The sequence below is a fragment of the Rattus norvegicus genome, chromosome 1 (assembly GCF_021556685.1).
Source record: "Rattus norvegicus strain SHRSP/BbbUtx chromosome 1, alternate assembly SHRSP_T2T, whole genome shotgun sequence".
NCBI classification, from domain to species: domain Eukaryota; kingdom Metazoa; phylum Chordata; class Mammalia; order Rodentia; family Muridae; genus Rattus; species Rattus norvegicus.
Window position 1 is genome coordinate 121,876,676 of NC_141534.1, and position 19,977 is coordinate 121,896,652.

The 19,977-nt window shown below is 39.3% G+C and overlaps 6 non-coding genes and 1 pseudogene across 6 annotated transcripts; all 7 read right to left on the reverse strand.

Annotated features, from left to right (window-relative positions):
* Window positions 1–2,786: 2,786 nt before the first annotated feature.
* Window positions 2,787–2,864, reverse strand: LOC120100279 (small nucleolar RNA SNORD115). Its single transcript, XR_015656628.1, has one exon. It is a non-coding gene; the product is annotated as a small nucleolar RNA SNORD115 (small nucleolar RNA).
* A 1,761-nt stretch (window positions 2,865–4,625) lies between these two features.
* Window positions 4,626–4,702, reverse strand: LOC120100272 (small nucleolar RNA SNORD115). Its single transcript, XR_015656606.1, has one exon. It is a non-coding gene; the product is annotated as a small nucleolar RNA SNORD115 (small nucleolar RNA).
* Window positions 4,703–6,565: 1,863 nt separating this feature from the next.
* Window positions 6,566–6,643, reverse strand: LOC120100265 (small nucleolar RNA SNORD115). Its single transcript, XR_015656593.1, has one exon. It is a non-coding gene; the product is annotated as a small nucleolar RNA SNORD115 (small nucleolar RNA).
* Window positions 6,644–9,424: 2,781 nt separating this feature from the next.
* On the reverse strand, window positions 9,425–9,504 carry LOC120100286 (small nucleolar RNA SNORD115). Its single transcript, XR_015656641.1, has one exon. It is a non-coding gene; the product is annotated as a small nucleolar RNA SNORD115 (small nucleolar RNA).
* A 1,837-nt stretch (window positions 9,505–11,341) lies between these two features.
* On the reverse strand, window positions 11,342–11,418 carry Snord115-48l1 (small nucleolar RNA, C/D box 115-48 like 1). Its single transcript, XR_015656642.1, has one exon. It is a non-coding gene; the product is annotated as a small nucleolar RNA SNORD115 (small nucleolar RNA).
* Window positions 11,419–13,178: 1,760 nt separating this feature from the next.
* Window positions 13,179–13,263, reverse strand: LOC120100273 (small nucleolar RNA SNORD115; annotated as a pseudogene).
* A 6,384-nt stretch (window positions 13,264–19,647) lies between these two features.
* LOC120100291 (small nucleolar RNA SNORD115) lies at window positions 19,648–19,724 on the reverse strand. Its single transcript, XR_015656648.1, has one exon. It is a non-coding gene; the product is annotated as a small nucleolar RNA SNORD115 (small nucleolar RNA).
* Between the last annotated feature and the right edge of the window lie 253 nt (window positions 19,725–19,977).

A 19,977-nucleotide genomic window follows, 5' to 3' on the forward strand; every position in this document is an offset into this window, starting at 1 on the left:
TGCTCTTTGTCATATACACCGATCAAATCTTTCAATTGCTAAACATTGTCAGAAACCAAGGCAAAGGTTAAGTTCCCTGAGTAATATTGGAAGGACAATACAGGAACAGATACATATACTTTAATCAAATTTTCATGAGACTTGTGCGTTTCAAATTTTATGTGCTAGGCTATGTTCATTCATCCCCATTTCCATACTGCATGGTAACAATCAGTTCCCACAGCGGGTAAGTGAATGCTGAAGAGAATCTGTTGCCCAGAAGAAAGCAACAAGTATTTTGGCCATGAATCCCTGAGCATTAGCACTCAGTGATTGCCATGTGATCAACCTGAGAATGTGACCAAAATTCGTGTGACTAGATCAGTTGGTGTTTGCAAGTATCCCATTGACATCACGTTCCTCTGTCCCAAGAGCTCCAAAAACCATCTCCTTGATAGCATTTCTTTTCTGATGAATACTGAAGTAAACTTTAGTAAGATCAAGGATGAAGCACTTTGAGTATACATGGAAGGGTATTGGTAGACAAAGCCACACCTTCAACTTCAATCTCCCGTACTGGCTAGGTTCCCTGTGTTCTGAGAGTTACGTGAAAAATTTTGCCAAGCTCTCTTTGGGGGAATAATTCTTGGAGTGTCTTTTGATGCAGAAAATTTATCACCAATTTCTACAACTTTAAACTAAAGTCTTCTTCCTGGGTTCGCCTTGCCATTGGAAAACGATCTCTGTGCACCAGTTTGGATTTGTGAGCCTGTGTGTGGACTGAAATTTCTCGAAATTCAAAAGGTATATTCATATTCCAGATCCCTCCATGTGTAGACAGTATCATCTAGGATCTCTTCCAAGAAATTCAATTTTATGACTGTATGAACTACAGGTAGAAAGGAAATTATCTACATTTTTAATAGTGCAGTTCAAAGGGACAGAACATACTGAGAAGTGAAATTCATTTCTGACTGGTATTGCATTATTTTTAATTAAGAAACCTTTGATGGGCTGAAATCCTGTTCTTGACTTTCTGTTGTCATCATTGACCCAGACACAGGCAGGTCATAACTGTCACTAATTAAATTCACCAGCACCATGTCTTACTTGGGCTGCCAACACTGCCTCAGAATGAATCCACACGTGCATGTGCAGAGGATACAAGGGCACAGTGCACTTGTGCCGTATAAGGGGATATCTATCTTGAATTTAAGACTGTCCTCTTTAAAAAGGAAAGAGCAAGATGTGAGGGCAATTGTATCGCTTTGGTTCCTACAATCATGTTAATTTTAAGGAGACTGTTTAAGAAGTCTAATGTATGATGCCACTGAGTAGAATCACTTCTTCAGTCCCTCTTCCATACTGACATTCCCACCAACATGGAAATTTACTTTCAAAGAGATCATTAAGGTCAATATGTACCCAAAACCAAACCATTGATGAAGGGGATCACACATGCTCTTGATCAGTTACACCTATCAAATCTCTCAATTGCTAAACATTGTCAGAAACCAAGAAAAAGATGAAGTTCCCTGAGTAATATGAGGAGGACAATACATGAACCATTACATATCCTTTAAACAAATTTTCAAGAGACTTGTGCGTTGCAAATTTTATGTGCTAGGCTATGTTCATTCCTCCCCATTTCCATACTGCATGGTAACAATCTGTTCCCACAGCTGGTAAGTGAATGCTGAAGAGAATCAGTTGCCCAGAAGAGAGCGACAAGTATTTCTGCCCTGAAACCCCAAGTGTTAGCATTCAGTGATTACCATGTGACAAAACTGAGAATGGGACCAAAATTCTTGTGACTAGATCAGTTGGTATTTGCAAGTATTCCACTGACATCAAGTTCCTTTGTCCCAACCACTCCAGAAGCCATCTCTTGGATAGGATTTGTTTTCTAATGAATACTGAAGTTAACTTTAGTAAGATATTGGATGCAGCAGTGTGAGGACACATGGAAGGGAATTGGTAGCCAAAGCCACTCCTTCAACTTCAAGCTATGGTAATGGCAGGGTTCCCTGTGGCCTGAGAGTTTCGTGAAAAATTTCGCCAAGCTCCCTTTGGGGGAATAATTGTGGAGTAACTTTTGGTGCAGGAAATTTATTGCCAATATCTACATCTCCAAACCAAAATCTTACGCCTGGTTTCCCTTTGTCATTGGAAATCGATCTCTGTGGACCAGCTTGGATTTATGAGCCTGTGTGGACTGAAATTTATCCAAATTCAAAAGGTATATTCATATTCCATATCCCTCCATTTGTGTAGATAGTATCAACTAGGATCTCATCCAAGAAATTCAATTTTATGACTGTATGAACTACATATAGATAGGAATTTCTCTACATTTTTAATTGTGCAGTTCAAAGGGACAGAACATACTGAGAATTGCAATTCATTTCTGACTTGTATTGCATTATTTTTAATTAAGAAACCTTTGTTGGGCTGAAATTAATGGTCAAAATATTGAGGAATATCTTATAAGAAGTTCAATCCATTATTCGTGATCAATTCACCCACCTGGGAAAAGTGAGCCACTGGACTGCAGGGGTGATGCCAGATGACTGCAAGACATCAAAGAGGATAGGGTAATGTTGAAGGGTATATTGTTGCAGACTTGCACACAAGCAGATTATGAGACTAGGTGTTAGTTGGATGGCAGTGTTTGCCAGCACACTTGCACTAAGATTGTCCAGGAGTCCACAGAGGGGAAAGAGCACAAGGGCATCAGAGCAGCTCAGATGAGTCCCGCAAGTGGTCCTCAATGAGAAAGGTCTGCTTGTAACCCTCGCTCCCTGGTTGGACCTCAGCGTCATCTTATTGAGCATGATTTTTATGTCATCAACCTATTCTTGACTTTCTGTTGTCATCATTGACCCAGACACAGGCAGGACACAACTGTCAATAATGTAATTTCACCAGCACCATGGCTTTCCTGGGCTGCCAACACTGCCTCAGAATTTGAATCCTCACTTGCAAGTGCAGAGGGTACAAGGGCACAGCGCTCTTGTGTGGAATAAGGGTAGATCTAGCTTGAATTTGAAGAAGGTCCTCCCTAAAAAGGAAAGAGCAAGATGTGAGAGCAATTGTATCCCTTCAGTTCATACAATCATGTTAATTTTAAGTAGACAGTATAAGAAGTCTAATGTATGATGCCACTGAGCAGAATCCCTCTTGCCACTCCCACTTCCATGCTGTCATTCCTAACACCCTGGAAAGTTACTTCCCTAAGAGATCATTAAGGTCAATAGGTACTCAAAACCAAACCATTGAGGAATTAGATCACACATGTTCTTGATCAGTTCCACCAATCAAGTCTTTCAATTGCTAAACATTGTCAGAAACCAATATAAAGGTGAAGTCCCCTGAGTAATATTGGGAGGACAATTCACGAACCGTTACATATACTTTAAACAAATTTTCAAGAGACTGTGCGTCTCAAATTTTATGTTCTAGGCTATGTTCATTCCTCCCCATGTCCCTACTTCATGGTAGCAATCAGTTTCCACAGCTGGCAAGTGAATGCTGAAGATAATCAGTTGCCCAAAAGAAAGCGACTACTATTAAGGCCATGAAACCCTGAGTGGTAGCACTCAGTGATTGCCAGGTGATATAAACTGAGAATTTGACCAAAATTACTGCGACTAGATCAGTTGGTGTTTGCAAGTATCCCAGTGACATCACGTTCCTCTCTCCCACCCGTTCCAGAAGCCATCGCCTGGATAGCATTTGTTTTCTCATGAATACTGAAGTAAACTTTAGCAAGATCAAGGATGAAGTACTGTGAGGACACAGGGAAGGGAATTGGTAGCCAAAACCACTCCTTCAACTGCAAGCTCCCTTTCTTGCTAGGTTTCCTGTGGCCAGAGAGTTTCGTGAAAAAGTTTGCCAAGTTCTCTTTGGGGGAACAATTCTTGGTGTGTCTTTGATGCAGCAAATATATCGCCAATTTTTACATCTCTAAACTAAAGTCTTACTCTTGTGTTCCCCTGTCATTGGAAATCGATCTCTGTGGAACAGCTTGGATTTGTGAGCCTGTGTGTGGACTGAAATTTTTCCATATTCAAAAGGTATATTCATATTCCAGATCCCTTCTTTTGTGTAGATAGTATCATCTAGGATCTCATCCAAGAAATTCAATTTTATGGGTGTATGAACTACAGGTAGAAAGGAATTTGTTTAACTTTTTAATTGTGCAGTTCAAAGGGACAGAACATACAAAGAATTACAATTCATTTCTGACTTGTATTGCATTATTTTTAATTAAGAAACCTTTGAGGGGCTGAAATTAATGGTCAAAATACTGAAGAATATCTTATAAGAAGTTCAATCCATTATTCGTGAACATTTTACTCACTTGGGAATAGGGATCCACTGGACTGCAGGGGTGATGCCAGATGACTGCAAGACATCAGAGAAGAGTGGGTAATGATGACAGGGTTGGTGTTGCAGACTTGCACACAAGCAGATTAGGACACTAGGTGCTAGTTGGCAGGTAGTGTTTGCCAGCACAGTTGCACTAAGATTGTCCAGGTTCCCACAGAGGGGAAAGAGCACAAGGACATCAGAGCAGCTCAGATGAGTCCTGCAAGTGGTCCTCAAAGAGACTAAGTAGTGCTTGTAACCCTGGCTCCCTGGTTGGGCCTCAGCGTAATCCTATTGAGCATGTATTTTATGTCATCCTCCTGTTCTTGACTTTTGTTGTCATCATTGACCCAGACACAGGCAGGACACAACTGTCACTAATTTAATTTCACCAGCACCATGGCTTACCTGGGCTGCCAACACTGCCTCAGAATTTGAATCCTCACTTGCAAGTGCAGAGGATACAAGGGCACAGTGCTCTTGTGTGGAATAAGGCGAGACCTTGCATGATTTTCAAGACTGTCCTCTCTAAAAAGGAAAGAGCAAGATGTGAGGGCAATTGTATCCCTTCAGATCATACAATCATGTTAATTTTAAGGAGACTGTATAAGAAGTCTTATGTATGGCTGGGGATTTAGCTCAGTGGTAGAGTGCTTACCTAGGAAGCTCAAGGCCCTGGGTTCGGTCCCCAGCTCCGAAAAAAAAAAAAAAAAAGAAGTCTTATGTATGATGCCACTGAGGTGAATCACTTCTTCAGTCCCACTTCCATGCTGACATTCCCAACACCCTGGAAAGGTACTTCCCTAAGAGATCATTAGGTCAATAGGTACCCAAAACCAAATCATTGATGAAGTGGATCACACATGCTCTTGTTCAGTTACACCTATCAAATATTTTAATTGCTAAACCTTGTGAGAATCCAACACAAAGGTGAAGTTCCCTGAGTAATACGTGGAAGACAATACATGAACAATTACATATACCTTAACCAAGTTTCAAGAGACTTGTGCATTTCAAATTTTATGTGCTAGGCTGTGTTCATTCCTCCCAATTTCCATACTGCATGGTAACAATCAGTTCCCACAGCTAGTAAGTGAATGCAGAAGAGAATCAGTTGCCCAGAAGAAAGCCGCAAGTATTTCGGCCATGAATCCCTGAGTGTTAGCACTCAGTGATTGCCATGTGACAAAACTGAGAATGTGACCAAAATTATTGTGATTATATCAGGTGGTTTTTGCGAGTATCCCATTGACATCACGTTCCTCTGTCCCAACCGCTCCAGAAGCCATCTCCTGCATACCATTTTTTTCTGATGAATACTGAAGTAAACTTTAGTAAGAACAAGGATGAATCAGTGTAAGGACACTTGGAATGAATATTGGTAGCCTAAGCCACTCCTTCAACTTCAAGCTCCCGTACTGGCTAGGTTCCCTGTGGCCTGAGAGTTTCATGAAAAAGATTGCCAAGCTCTCTTTGGGGGAATAATCCTTGGGGTGTCTTTTGATGCAGTAAATTTATCGCCAATGTCTACATCTCTATACTAAAGTCTTAAAGCTGGGTTCCCCTTGTCATTGGAAATCGATCTCTGTGGACCAGCTTGGATTTGTGAGCCTGTGTGCGGACTGAAATTTCTCCAATTTCAAAAGGTATATTCATATTCCAGATCCCTCCTTTTATGTACATAGTACCATCTAGGATTTCTTCCAAGAAATTCATATTTATGGCTGTATGAACAACAGGTAAAATGGAATTTCTCTACATTTTTAATTGTGCAGTTCAAAGGGACAGAACATACTGAGAATTGCAATTCATTTCTGCCTTGTATTGCATTATTTTTAATTAAGAATCCTTTGATGGCCTGAAATTAATGGTCAAAATACTGAGGAAGATCTTATAAGAAGTTCAATCCATTATTCGTGATCATTTCGCTCACCTGGGAATAGTGCTCTACTGGACTGCAGGGGTGATGCCAGATGACTGCAAGACATGAGAGAAGAGAGGGTAATGTTGAAGGGGATGGTGTTGTAGACTTGCACACAAGCAGATTATGAGACTAGGTGTTAGTTGGCAGGCAGTGTTTGCCTAGACACTTGCACTAAGATTGTCTAGGTTCCCACAGAAGGGAAAGAACACAGGGCATCAGAGCAGCTCAGATGAGTCCCGTAAGAGGTTCTCAAAGAGACAAAGGACTGCTTGAAATCCTGGCTCCTAGGTTGGGCCTCAGGGTAATCCTATTGAGCATGATTTTTATGTCATCATCCTGTTCTTGACTTTTTGTTGTCATCATTGACCCAGACACAGGCAGGACACAACTGTCATTAATTTAATTTCACCACACCATGGCTTACCTGGACTGCCAACACTGCCTAAGAATTTGAATCCTCACTTGCAAGTGAGAGGATACCTGGGCATACGGCTCTTGTGTGGAATAAGGGGAGACCTAGCTTGAATTTGAAGACTGTCCTCTCTAAAAAGGAAAGAGCAAGATGTGAGGGCAATTTTATCCCTTCAGTTCATACAATCATGTTAATGTTAGGGAGACATTATATGAAGTCTAGTGTATGATGCCACTGAGCAGAATCCCTCTTGCAGCTCCCACTTCCATGCTGACATTCTCAACACCCTGGAAATTTACTTCCCTAAGCGATCAATAGGTCAATAGGTACCCAAAACCAAATCATTGATGAAGGGGATGACACATGCTCTTTGTCATATACACCGATCAAATCTTTCAATTGCTAAACATTGTCAGAAACCAAGGCAAAGGTGAATTTACCTGAGTAATATTGGAAGGACAATACACGAACAGTTACGTATACTTTAATCAAATTTTCATGAGACTTGTGCATTTCAGATTTTATGTGCTAGGCTATGTTCATTCCTCCCCATTTCCATACTGCATGGTAACAATCAGTTCCCACAGCTGGTAAGGGAATGCTGAAGAGTATCAGTTGCCCAGAAGAAAGCCACAAGTATTTCTGCCATGAAACCCTGAGTGTTAGCACTCAGTGATTGCCATGTGACAAAACTGAGAATGTGACCAAAATTCCTGTGACTAGATCAGTTGGTGTTTGCAAGTATCCCAGTGACATCACGTTCCTCTGTCCCAACCACTCCAGAAACCATCTCCTTGATAGCATTTGTTTTCTGATGAATACTGAAGTAAACTTTAGTAAGGTGAAGGATGAAGCAGTGTGATGACACATAGAAGGGAATTGGTAGCCAAAGCCACACCTTCAACTTCAAGCTCCCGTACTGGCTAGGTTCCCTGTAGCCTGAGAGTTTCATGAAAAATTTCACCAAGCTCTCTTTGGGGGAATAATTCTTGGGGTGTCATTTGATGAAGGAAATTTCTCGCCAGTTTCTACATCTCTAAATTAAAGTCTTACACCTGGGTTCCCCTTGTCATTGGGATCGATCTCTGTGGACCAGCTTGTTTGGTGAGGTGTGTGAGGACTGAAATTTCTCCAAATTCAAAAGGTATATTCATATTCCAGATCCCTCTTTTGTGTAGATAGTATGATCTAGGATCTCTTCCACGAAATTCAATTTTATGGCAGTATGAACTACAGGTAGAAAGGAATTTCTCTATATTTTTAATGTGCAGTTCAAAGGGACAGAACATACTGAGAATTGCAATTCATTTCTGACTTGTATTGCATTATTTTTATTTAAGAAACCTTTCCATATCTTGTTAGTAAGTTTAATGAAAATAAAAAAGTCCAATGCATTGCACTGGACTCACTTCTTCTTGAGGCAAGTACCCAGATCACGTCTGTCCTTTGCCAAAACATTGCCAGGCACCAAGACTCAGGTTGAGTTTCCTGAATAATATGGAGAGGACAATAAATGAGCCACTACATAGAGATTTTAGAGACTGTTTGAAGAGAACAGAATGTTTCTCATCCAATTAGTAAGGGAGTGATCATTCCCCTCCAAAGTCCAACCTGCAGGTTAAAACTCAGTGCCCAATGGTAGTATGTGAATGCTGCAGAGAGCCAGTGACACAGAAGAGAGTGAACAATATTCAGCCTTGAATCCATATGCTTTAGGCTTTAAAGGATTGCAATGTCAGTAAACTGAGAATGTGACTAAATTTCCTGAAACTAGATCAAGCATATTGCCATGCTTCACAATGGCATCAGGTTTCTTCAGATCAGTCCTGCTCTTGAAATCTCCTGATAGGTAAGATATATTTCCTGATGAATTCTGCAGAGAAAATTATTAAGAAAAAGATGAAACAATGTAAAGGAAATTGAGAGGGAAATCGGACCCAAGGCAACACTGGAAACATCTACTTCTCCACTTGACCAGTTTCCTCGTGCAGTTAGCGTTTTTTGAAAATTTGAACAATGGTTTGCTTTTTGGAAATACATCATGTGGAGGCTATCCCTGTTGGAGATTTGTAGTCTACTTCTCACACACTAATCCAGGCCCTGCAACTTCTGTCTCCAGTGTCTTGGAAAACTGCAAACTCTGCACAGGCTTCCAAGTCTGTGCTGTGTTCTTGCAAATCCTCACAATGTAAGTAAGAAAGATGGAGACCCCTAGTTCTGGAAGGTGTTATCCTTGTTGATCTATGCCAAGTAGGTCAAACCTATGTTTGTAGGAGTGTTATTGGGAGTTTGTAAATTTCACCTGCTACCTAAATCTGCAGTACTAAAGGGCAGAACTTGTGGAGAAGTGTCCCTTAGTTGCTGCATTCTGTTATTTTGTTTTTAATTTTAAACCTTTAGATTGGCTGAGATTCAGAGTCCAAAAAGTGGAGGCAAAATCATTAGTAGGGGAAACCATTTGACATGATCTTTTCACACATAAGTTCTGTGATTGTCTGTGCTGCAACAGGGGATGCACAATGAATGCAATACATCAGAAGTGATAGGGTCAGGAGCAATGGGTGGGCCTCACAGACTAGTAACTAGTTTGCCAGTGGTGTTTGCCAATAAATATGCACTAAGCATATGCAGGTTCCCTCTCAGGGGAAATAGCACAAAAGCATAAGAGGACTTCCAATGTAACACACAAGTGGTCCTCAAAGAGAAAAAGGAATTCTTGTAACCCTGTATCCCTGGATGGGCTTCAGTTAAATCCTATTGAGCATGATTTTTTATACCATCATCTCTCTTTGTGAGCTTTTGATGCCACAATTGACCCTGACCCAGACCCAGGCAGAATACAGCTACCCATAATTTAATATCACCTAACACCATGGGTTAGATGGGCTGCCAATACTGCCTCAGAGTTATGAATAATCACTTGTAAGTGCAGAGGGCTACTGAGTTGAAAGCTCTTCTGGGGATGCAAGGGGACCCTTGCTTGAATATTTGAAGAATGTCTTCTCTTAATGAGGAAAGAGCAAGAGGTGAAGGCACTTGTATGCCCTTTTTTTCACAAAATAATTTTTGTGAGAAAGACTGTATAAAAGCTCTACAGGTGTGATGCCACTGTGCAGAATCCCTCTTACAGCTGCCTGTTCTATGCTATCATACCCATCTTCCAGATGATTATATCCCTATCCGCTTAGTAAGTTCAATGAAAATACAAACAGCTTATGCATTGCAAAACAGACTCACTTCTCCCTATTGAAGTAATTACCCAGATCACATAAGTTGAGTTCCCTGAGTAATACAAAGAGGACACTAAATCAACAACTACATAGAGATTTAAAGATTGTTTGAAGGGAACCATATTTTTCTCACTCAAACTCCAAGGGACTGATCATTCCAGTCCGAAGTCCAACCTTCACGTTAAAACTCCAAGTCCAGGGTTGGGGATTTAGCTCAGTGGTTCAGCGCTTGCCTAGGAAGTGCAAGACCCTGGGTTTGGTTCCCAGCTCCGAAAAAAAAGAACCAAAAAAAAAAAAAACAAACTCCAAGTCTAATACTGGTATGTGAATGCTAGAGAGAGTTAGAAGTACAGAAGAGAGTGACTGATATTTGGCCTTGGATCCATATGTGTTAGGCTTTAAAGGATTGCAATTTCACTAAATTGAGAAGGTGACCAAAGTTCCTGAAACTATTTCAGGCCCTGTTGTCATGCCTCACAGAAACATCAGGTTCCTTCAGATTACACCTGCTCCTAAAATCACCTCCTGTATAGAATTTGTTTCCTGAAGAATTCTTCAGTGAATTTTAATAAGATAAGGATGAGACACTGTTAAGGATTTGGGGATGAAGTAGACACCTGAAACTTCAACTTCTCCACAAGCCAGGTTCTCTGTGGAGTGAGAGTTTTTTGAAATTTGCTCAAAGCTTTGCTTTTGGGGAATACATTATGTGGAGGCTGACCCTGTTGGAGATTTATAGAATACATCTCCCTCACTAATCCATGCTCTGGCCCATGCTCCTTTAGTGGCATAGGAAATAGAAAACTCTGCACAAGCTTGGAAACCTGTGTTGCACCCCTGTAACTCCTCACAATGTAAGTAAAAAAAATAGAGATCCCAAATATGGGAAGGTACTATCCTCTTTGATCTATGCCAAAGTAGCTCAAACATATGAGTGTAGGAGTCTTTGGGAATTAGGAAATTTCTTATGCTTTGTAAGTCTCCAGTTCTATAGGGCAGATCATGCTCAGAATTGGCCTTTAGTTGTTAGGTTCTGTTTTTGTTTCTTTTTTAATTCAAAGATTTTGAATGGCTGAGATTTAGAAGCCAAAAATGGAGACATGGTTCATTAGTAGGGGAAGACATTAGACATGATCTGTTCAATTACCTGAGGTCTTTGATTCTTTGATCTGCAAAGAGGCATGCCAGATGACTGCGAGATAACAGAAGACACAGAATCAATGGGTGTGCCTCACAGACTTGCACACAATTAGAATGTTAGACTACATTCTAGCTACCAGGCACTGTTTGCTAACAAAATTGCACTGAGAATGATCAGGTTCCCTCTAGGGGGAAACAACACAAGTGCATCTGAGGAGCTCATAAGCATCCTGCAAGTGGTCCTCAAAGAGAAAAGTGACTGCTTGTAACTCCATATCTCGGTTGGGATTTGGCATAATCCAATTGAGCATGATTTTTATGCCATCATCTCTCTTCATAATTTTAGTTTTCATCATTGATGCACACCCATGCAAAGCACATCTACCTATTATTTGATATCACCTAACACCATGGGTTATCTGAGTTATTAATACTGCCTTAGAGTTATGAATGGTTGCTTGTAAGTATGGAAGGCTTCAGGTTTCAAAGCTCATCCAGGGATTAAAGGGACCTCTAGCTTAAATCTTTGCAGAATGCCTTCTCTAAATGAGGAAAGAGAAAAATAAATCAAGGCACATGTTTGCTCTTCTTTTCATAAAATAATTTTAGGATGAGAGAGACTGTATATTAACTCTACAGGAATAAAGACCCTGAAAAAAATCTCTCTTGCAGCTGCCTCTTTCATGCTACTGTGGCCAGGCTCCAGAAGGTTTCTTCTCTATTGTAATAGTATTGTCAATGAAAATACAAAAGACTAAACCATTGCCACACAGGTTCAATTCTTCCTCTTGAAACAATTACCCATATCCCCTCTGTCTTTGTCTAAATATTGTCAGTGACCAACAATCACATTAAATTCCCTAAGTAATAGAGAGAGGACAATAAGTGAGCAACTTCATAAAGATTTTAGAGACTGTATGAATGGAACTGTGTGTTTCCTAATCATTCTGCAAGGGAGAGATCATTCCTCTTCAAAGTCCAACATGCATGTTAATAATCAGTGTCCAATGCTATGTGAATGCTCCAGAGAGTCAGTGGCATAGTATAGAGTAACCAATATTTGGCCATGGATCCATTTGTATTAAGCTTTAAAGGATTGCCATGTCACTAAACTGAGAAGGTGACCAAAGTTCTTGAAACAAGGTCAGGCAATGTTGGCATGCCTTACAGTGGCATCAGGTTCCCTTACCAGGCCTGCTCCTGAAACAACCTTCTGCTTTTGATTTTTTCCTGCTGAATTCTTCGGTGAAATTTAGTAAGAGCAGGTTGAAACACTGTGATGGAAATTAGAAAGGAAATGTGACCCAAGGCAACACCTGAAGCTTCAACTTTTCCATATGTCCAGTTTCTCTGTGGAGTGAACATTTTTCAAAATTTACTAAAATGTTTGCTTTTCTGGCATAAATTATGTGGAAGTCATCCCTGTTGGAGATTTATAGATTACTTCACCCTCGCTAATTCAGGATCTGTCATTTGGGTCTCCAATATCATGGGAAATCAAAATCTCTTCATAGGCTTGGAAGTCTGTGTTGAGTTACTGCAACTCCTCACAATGTAAGCAACATTAATGGAGACATGAGTACGGGAAGGTGTTATCCTCTTGGGTCTGTGGCACGTAGCTCAAACTTATGTGCATATGAGTTATTGGGATTAGGATATACCAGATGATTTTTAAATCTGCAGTTCTGAAGGGCAGAACACATTGAGAATTGTCCCTTAGTTTCTGAGAACTGTTTTTTTGTTTGTTTTTAATTAAATAAAAAACATGAGATGGGAGAGATTCAGTACCCAAAAAGTGGAGACAAAAGTCACTAGTAGTGGAAGCCATTAGACATGATCTTTTTACTTACCTAAGATTGGTGATTCTCTGGGCTGCAATGAGGCATGCCAGATGATTGCAAGACATCAGAAAAGACAGGATCATGAGCAATGGGTAGGTGATGCAGAATTGCCCAGAAGTGGAATGTGAGACTAGGTACTAGTGAGCAGGCAATGTTTGTCAACAGAAGTGCACCAAGAGTGTTTAGGTTTCCTCTAGGGGGAAACAGAACATGCACTTCAGATGAGTCCTAAAAATGGTCGTCAAAAAGAAAAGACTGCTTGTAACACTGTATCCCTGTTTGGGCCTCAGCGTAATACTATTGAGCATGATTTTTATGTCATCATCTCCCTTTACGGCCTTTTGATGCTATCATCGACATAGACCCAGACCCATGCAGAATACAGCTAACCATAACTTAGTATCATCTAATACCAGAGTTTACATGGGCTGCCAGCACTGCCTCAGAGTTATGAATCATCACTTGTAAGTCCAGAGGTCTGCAGGGGTAAAACCTCTTGTAGGGACGTAAGGGAACCCTTGCTTGAATTTTTGAAGAATTCCTTTTCTACAGGAGGAAAGAAGAAGATGTGAAGACACTTGTTTTCCCTCCTTTCACAAAATAATTTAATGGGAAGGAGACTGCATAAGAGCTCTAAGGTATGATCCCACTTACCAGAATCCCTCTTGCAGCTCCCCATTCTGTTACCATGCTCAAGCCCCTCGGTGGTTAAATCCCTATCCTGTTAGTAAGGTCAATGAAAGTACAAAATTGCAGTGCATTGAAACACAATGTCACTTTTCCATTTGAAGCAGTTACCCAGATCCCATCTTTCCTTTGCTTAAACATTGTTAGGGACCAAGACTCAGGTTGAGTTCCCGGAGTAATATGGTTAGAGCAATAAATGAGCAACGACATAGAGATTTTGTAGACTGTTCAAAGGGAGCAATACATTTCTCATTTAATCTACAAGGGAGTGATTATTCTTCTCCATAGCCCAATTTTCATTATAAAACCTGGTGCTCAATGCTGGTAAATGAATACTGCAGAGGTTCAGTGTCACAGAAGAGAGTGACCAAAATTCAGCTATGGATCCACTTGTGTTAGCATTTAATGGATTGCCATATCACTAAATTGAGAAGGGGACCAAAGTTTTTGAGACTAGTTCAAGCAATGTTTCATGCCTTACAGTGGCATCAGGTTCCTTCAGACCAGGCATGCTCCTGACTTCACATGTTAGGTAGGATTTGTTTCTTGATGAATTCTGCAGTTAACTTTAGTAAGAGAATGATTAAACACTATGCACGAAATTGGACAGGAAGTGGGACCCAAGGCACCACCTGAAACTTCAGCTTCTCCACATTCCCAGTTTCCTTGTGGAGTGATATTTTTTGAAAATTTTCTTAAAGGTTTGCCTTTTGGGAATGCATCATGTGGAAGCCGGAACTCTTGGAGATTTATTGACCTCTTCTCCCTCACTAACCCAGGTTCTATCACTTGGTTAACCAGTGTCATGGGAAATTGAAAAGTTTGCTCATGTTTGGAAGCCTGTATTGAGTTCCTGCAACTCCTCACAATGTAACAAAAAAAACCAAAGCAACAAAGATGGAGACCCCAATTACAGGAAGGTGTTATCAATAAATTTAGATGTGCAGAGAAATGTCTCCTTAAAGTGGAGGCAGAGTTCCTTTTTTAGGGAATTCCTTAAGCAGGATATTTCTTAAGGGTTCCAAAACCCAGAAGGATTCTTGGTATATCATTAGTAAGTTCAGTGAAAATAAAATGGACCAATTAATTCCAACAAAAAACTCACTGCTACCTCTTGAATGAATGGCCAGATCATGTCTGTTCTTGGTCTAAACACTGTGTAGAGACCAACATTCAGGTGATCTCCCCAAGTGAGATGAACATGTACAATAACAGGGCCCTAAGTATTGATGTTAGAGTCTGTTAAAATGGACACTGTGTTCCTCACTCTGATTTGGAGAATGCATGTTCAAATTATATGGTTATTAATGGAGACATTTTCACTGCAGTATATCAAAGTCTTCATTGGATTCATGGAAACCCTTCTTGATTATTTAAAAAAAGTCTTCTTTAATGAACAAATTTGTAAGTTTTAAACACACTCTTTTGTCCTTCTTTTCATAAAAATTTAAAGTCAGTGGATCTGTATCCTTGTCACTACACTTTACAAGGATAATGACATTGATCAGTGCCCGTATTGTAGCAGTTTGTTATATTGTATTAGGCCCAGGACAAAAATTGTTCTTTCCTATCATATTTTTCAGGCAGGTCAGGTGACAAATTGACCCATGCTTAGACTCATTGTTGTCTCTTTACCCAATAACTAATTCACATCTTATTAACCTACCTGTTATGCAAAGGGGCCAATTTTCTGGTTTGTTTCCAGAGTGAAATGGATTGGGCAGGACAAGAGCAACTAGATATACATTTTGGAGCTGGTTGGAATTGAAGTATGTGCTCCTCAGATAAATTGGAATAGATATATCATTTCTATAACAGGCCTAACTTCAAAGTTAAATCTCAGTGGTGGATGTAGATAATTAACAATGTGCTGCCAATGAGGCAGTTCCATTGAAATGAAATAGTTTCTCATGTAGCTATATTGAGAATGTGACCTTTGTTCCTGTGTCTAGTACATGCAATATTATTTATCCTGGAGAATTAGGATCCATATGTTCATGTCTGCCCTGGTATTACCTCCTATGTGGGTATTGGTGTTCTCATGGAGTGTGGATGGATCATTCAATAAAAGGCGGAAGATAATTGTTAAGGAAATTAAGAAAGAAGGAGGGACAGAGAATAACACCTAAATTTCTACTTATCTTTATATCTAATTTTCCAGAGAAGTAATCTTTTTAGAAAACCTGCGGTCAAATATTTGCCTATAAGGGCCACTTCATGTGGAGCTTGGCCATTTTGAAAATTTTTAGCCTTCTTTTTTCTCCCATTGTGGGTGCCATCAGAAGCAGTTCCTTCAAATCATATAAGATAGAATGTGTTGAGTTTCTTTGAACACACTTGTCAAAGTAACAAAGTAACAAAGATGGGAACTCTAGGAATAATAATGTTTTATTTACTTCTGTCCACAAATTAGCTCATGGCTATGTATTTTGGGACATATACAGAATGAGGAAAATACAATTTTCCTCCATTAATCTTTGGATCAACAGGTCTCAGAATCAACCGTGAGGAAAATTGATGAATTTCTAAAATCAGTAATTATAGACAGCATGAGATTCTGATTCCAAAAGGTAGAGGTGCATATCCTTTTGAAGTGCTGTTTTAGCCTAGATTTTTCTATGTACTGAATATTTGTGTTACTCTGGAATGTAAGAGGACATGACACATAACACTAAGATACCAGAGTAGAAAGTGTAATGAGCAATAGGTACCCTGAAGCCACTCTCACAACAGTAAATGTCATGCAAGGTGCTTCGTGAACCAGAATTTTATAAGTTCCCATTAGTTGGAAACAGGAAAATTGCATTTTAGAACTTTAGAAATGTACTACAAGATTATTCAAAGACAAATAGGACCCTTTCATCCATGTCTTCCTGATTTTACCTCGGTATAATTTTACTGAGCATAATTTTTTACTGGATAATTTTTGTTTACGTTTCAAATTTAATTTCCTTTCCTGGTTTCCTGTGCATAAGCCCTCTATTCCCTAAACCTTCTCTTCTTTTATAAGGGACAGAAAGCCCACATATACATGGAAGTTGAACAACAATTTACTCAATGATAAATTTGTCAAGGTAGAAATAAATAAAGAAATAAAAGGCTTATTAGAATTTAATAAAAATAAAGGCACATCATACCCAAACTTACAAGACATAATGAAAGCAGTGCTAAGAGGAAAACTCATAGCTCTGAGTGCCTGCAAAAAGAAATAAGAGACAGCATATATCAACAACTTCACAGCACACCTAAAAGCTCTAGAACAAAAATAAGCACATACACCCAAGAGGATTAGTAGGCAGGAAGTAATCAAAATCAGGGCTGGAGTCAACTAAGTAGAATCAAAAAGACTTTACAAAGAAACAACAAAGCAAGGAGCTGGTTCTTTAAGGAAATCAACAAGATAGATAAGCCCTTAGTCAAACTAGCCAGAGGGCACACAGAGAGTATCCAAATTAACAAAATCAGAAATGAAAAGGGAGGTATAACAACAGAATCTGAGGAAATTAAAAAAAACTCATAAGATCCTACTACAAAAGCTTATATTCAACAAAACTGGAAAATCTGGAGGAAATGGACAATTTTCATAGACAGATACCATGTACCAAAGTTCAATAAGGAATAGATAAACAACCCCATAAGTCCTAAAGACATAGAAGCAGTTGTTAAAAGTCTCCCAACTAAAGAGAGTCCAGGACCAGATGGGTTCAGTGCAGACTTTTTTCAGACTATCATAACTGAGCTCATACCAACACTACTACTCTGCACAATAGAAATAGACAGACCACTACTAAATTCCTTCTATGAAGCCACAATTATTCTTATACTGAAACCACACAAAGACCCAACAAAGAAAGAGAATTTCAGACCAAGTTCCCTTATTAATATCGACACCAAAAATACTCAATAAAATTCTTGCAAACCGAATCCAAGAACACATCCACACGATCATCCATCATGATCAAGTAAGCTTCAACCCAGCAATTCAGGGATATTTTAATATATGGAAATCTATCAACATAGTCTACTATGTAAACAAGCTCAAAGAAACAAACCACATGATCATTTCATTTGATGCAGAGAAAGCATATAACAAAATTCAAAACTCCTTCGTGATAAAAGTCCTGGAAAGATCAGGAATTCAAGGGCCATACCTAAATATAGTAAAGCAATATACAGCAAACGAGTAGCTAATATTAAACTAAATGGTGAGAAGCTTGAAGCAATCCCACTAAAATCAGGGACTAGACAAGGCTGCCCACTCTCTCCCTAATTATGCAATATAGCACTCAAAGTCCTAGCCAGAACAATAAGACAAGAAAGGGAGGTCAAAGTATTACCAATTGGAAAGGAAGAAGTCAAAATATCTCTATTTGCAGAGGATATGATAGTATACTTAAGTGACTCCAAAAGTTTCACCAAAGAAATACTAAGCCTGATAAACAACTTTAGCAAAGTTGCTGGATATAAAATTAACTCATACCAATTAGTAGCTTTTCTCTACTCCAAGTATAAACAGGTTGACAAAGAAATTAAAGAAATGACACCCTTCATAATAGTCCCAAATAATATAAGACACACTGAGCATGATTTTTATGTCATCAATTTGTTCATCACATTGGGTGGTCATTAACCAAGGCCTAAACTGAACACTGATACCCATTCCCCTGCTTTTATATCACCTAACCTCATCACTTTCCAGGGTTACCAAAACTGTCTCAAAATTAAGAATTTATACAGTTGGCAGAGAGAGCTACATGGTACTAACATCTTCCATGAATAAAAGGGACATCTTCTTGATTATTTGACTAAGGTCTTTAGGGAAGAAAATGATATGAAGGCACATTTGCCATGACATTCATAAAAATTCAGTGACATTTTATAGGAGGTCTACAGGGATTATGCCACTGAAAAGAATACTTCATGCAGTTACATCTTCTGTTGTACTGGGACCAGTACAAGTAAATTTTCCTGGCTACTGTGTTAATCAGATGAACATAAGCACAAGGGACTAATAGACACACATTAAGCCTCATTGATTTCTCTTGAAGCAATAACTGGATCTAATCTGTTATTAACCTTTTCATTATGAAGGGTCCCACTTTCAGGTTGTTCCCATAGTGAGATACACCTTGCAAATGAAGAGCAATTAGACACATATTGTATAGTCCATTAGTATGGGCCTAAGTGCTATTCAGATGAACTGGAACAGAGAGATCATTTATTTCTAAGTTGAACCTGCATTTTGAAGCTCATTGTTGCGAACAGACTCTTGAATCTTGTGGAGCATAATGTGTAGTGTAGACTATGAACAATGTTCTTTCATATTGGCTGCCACCTTGAGATGAACTTGTTTCCCATGTCACATCTTTGAGACTGTGATCAATATTCCAGAGTCTAGTACAGAACACCTTGTTGGCATTAGGATACATAAGATTATGCCTCCCATGGTAAGACTTCTTATGTGGGCACTTGATTCTTGATGGATTGTGGTCTTATAACTTAATAAGAGTGGGATAAAATTTTTGAAGAAAAATTGGGAAGGAAGAAGAGACATAGAACAACAGAGATGGAGAGTTCAAGGACAATAATGTGCTATCCCTCTCTGTGCATGAATATTAGCTCATTGTTGTGTATACAAGAAATATCAGGAACAAGAAAATATTGATTTCTCCATGTGAACCCATGGATGTGTAAAGTAGAAAATAACCTGATTCTGAATTTAAAAGAAGTCACATGTCCCTTAAATAAAAAAGCAGTCAGAGATCATCTTACCAGTTCTCTGATAGATGTGAGGTTCTGGTTCCAAGAGGGCATGCCTCATGTCTGCAAGACAGCAAGAAATATTGGTCATGAAAAATGGGTCAATCTCACAGACATGCACACCAGTAGACACTCACACAAGGTCCTTTTTATGGTGCACAGAGTGTTTGCCAACAAAGCTGCAATAGTAATGTACAGCATGCTCAATGTGAAACAGTATGAGGGCATATTAAAACTTCACCAAAGCCTCTATTGAGTTCCTCAAAGAGAAAATTGATTCCTTTTATCCCTGTGCCCCTAGCTGGGCTACACTGTAATGCTTTTGACCATGATTGTTATGACATTACTAATCTTTATGTCATTGGTGTCATCATTAACCCAGGGATAGACAGCACTGCTTCCCATAATTTTGGGTCCCCTAACACTATTGCTTCCCAGGGCTGCCAACACCACCACAGAATTAGAAATGGACACATTTAATACAGAGCAGAATCCAGGGAAGTAACAAGAAACAAGAGATTTAAGGGAATCCTTAATTGACTCTTTAAAAGAAATTATTTTCTAATGGGAAAAATAACTTGCTCTTAAGGCACTAGTTCGTTCTTCCTTCTATAAAAATTTAAGGCTATTGAA